At 40.0% G+C, this 2,145-nt stretch overlaps 1 protein-coding gene across 1 annotated transcript in view; it reads right to left on the bottom strand.

Annotated features, from left to right (window-relative positions):
* LOC101849773 (neurensin-1) overlaps nucleotides 1-2,004 on the bottom strand; it is a gene marked incomplete at its 5' end in the record, with an annotated part of 7,870 nt that extends 5,866 nt beyond the window's left edge. Inside the window, 1 exon segment of the mRNA XM_005100444.3 lies at nucleotides 1,821-2,004.
* Between the last annotated feature and the right edge of the window lie 141 nt (nucleotides 2,005-2,145).

Genomic DNA, 2,145 nt, shown 5'->3' with positions numbered 1-2,145 from the left:
TGTGTGTGTGTGTGTGTGTGTGTGTGTGTGTGTGTGTGTGTGTGTATGTGTGTGTAATTACGAAGAGCAACCGGCAATTTTGCAGTCATCTCACAGAAGTAAATGCGGTTAGTGAATGGTCAGGAAGAGGACTGCTTTTAAAGGACTAATAGAAGGCGAATGCTTCGAAGAGTTAGGCTGTAAAAGCCATAGCGTGTTCACTTTCGTATTTCCATGTTAGACAATTGTGGCTCATTGATTTATTAATCAGCCAATGTGCACATTTCTTTGCATGGCCTGTCGGTAGGCCAGTGAGCAAAACAAAAATACTTCTGCCAAAATATTGGATACGGTATAGTAATAAAACAGTTTCTTTATCTGGGCCTTATAATCGACACCGCCTAGTATAGGTATAGATCTATACACAGGATCAATAAAAATAAGTGATTTACGGTAACCCCCAAGGACCGTCTAAACGTCTTCAACATGATTTTCGAAAGTTACTTAGATCTACTTGTTTGTTGCATCATGCAGTATTTTTGTTATCGCAAAGAGGCGGTAATTTTTAACTGAAAATGTAATACCGTCATTAAGACCGTGTTTCATGGGCTAGGATTAATGTGTGGTGTTGATGAAAACATTTTTTTTATCATCATGTCATATTTGTATGTTGTAAGTATGCTGTTAACCACTTCACTGCCATGCCCAGGAATTGAGTTAACAATAATTATAAATAAATTGGATTTATATAGCGCATGTTCACAAAGAAGGGCTCAATGCGCTGTAAAATAATAAAAAAAAAACATATGCAGCGCACAGCTCCTATAGTAATACTCTTTTCTCTCTCACTCTGTCTCTGTCTCCGTGTCTGTCTCTAAGCGTAAAAGTGCATTCATGCGTTTCGTAAATCTCAATTCGTTAGGCATAAAGAATTTATTTGAAGGCTACTTTTTAGTTGAAAGTAAAGGGTTTGGTCACGTCGTTGTCCCCACTTAACAGTCAACACTATCGACCCCACAATGGAATCAACTGTGAGCTGATCTCGAGGAGACTTTTGTATTTACAAAACACTGCACTCCCCTTCACACTCTCAAAATCTTTTTCTATTTTTTTCTCAGCCACTCAATCTTGGTGGATTAGATGAAGAAAAATAAATTACCTACCTTTAGATATTTTTAAAAAAAACATGTAGTTATGCAGGAATAAGACCAGTTGGTGAAAATATGACCCGATGTATACATGTTATTTGTTTGGGATAATGTGGTATATCTTCGGGTTTTTTCTTCTCCCGGCCCTTCCATTGACAGAAAAGCACATCAAGCACATAGAATCCTGTGCTTTTATGACTGGTGAATATTATTATATGTAACACAGGAATTCGCTTCTACTTTTAGCCCAACAGGAGAGCCCGAGACTGTCTCGGCCTCGGCAATGAAAGGGTTAATCCCCTACTATTATTTTTATTCACTTACTTTAGGTTAACACTGGAACCTTAGTTTGCTGTGACATTCATTAGTGGGCTTTTAGATTATGTTGGTCATTGAAATTTTAGACTCGCATGCAAATACCTGAGAAGATTAAACATTATGATTTGTTATTATACCTTTTTGACGTCGGGCGGAAGAAAGTGAACACGCTACAATAACCCAACTTACACGTTATCTCCTCAACTCCTATTAACTGAGGTTTTCCGTGAGATGGCTTGTTATTTATTTCTCTTCGGAAATTCTATTGCCCTGCCTAAGGTATCGTATTTATTGGTTTTGACCATGTCATTCACCATTTTTAATCATACATCTTCAAACAACGTTTGTCTTGTGGGCGTATTGCCGGGTACTAACCTTCCACCATATTGGTGTGCACCGTCTACGGCGGTGGTGGGACTGGAGCAGAAACTGGTGGTCGTCGTCCTCGTACACAGACGGGTCCTTGAAGGTGTGGTCATCGTAGAACTCGTGCAAGTAGGACTTGACCCCGAAGTACACGGGACAGCTGCGTTTACGCTTTGGTTTTGAGCCACTATCTGTTGGGGGGAGGGGGGGGGAGACAAACAAGTGATTGACTTTGGTGATAATTTATGCAGCTGCATTTTCAAGTGGCCGGACTGTGAACGTTGTCTTCTGCTTTTTTGTGTCCCTACTTTCTCACTAGTTGGTTGGGGGGGGG

Source organism: Aplysia californica, unplaced genomic scaffold (genome assembly GCF_000002075.1).
Source record: "Aplysia californica isolate F4 #8 unplaced genomic scaffold, AplCal3.0 scaffold00247, whole genome shotgun sequence".
NCBI lineage: Eukaryota > Metazoa > Mollusca > Gastropoda > Aplysiida > Aplysiidae > Aplysia > Aplysia californica.
The sequence above is the reverse complement of the archived record's forward strand: the minus strand, read 5'-3'. Positions and strand labels throughout refer to the sequence as shown.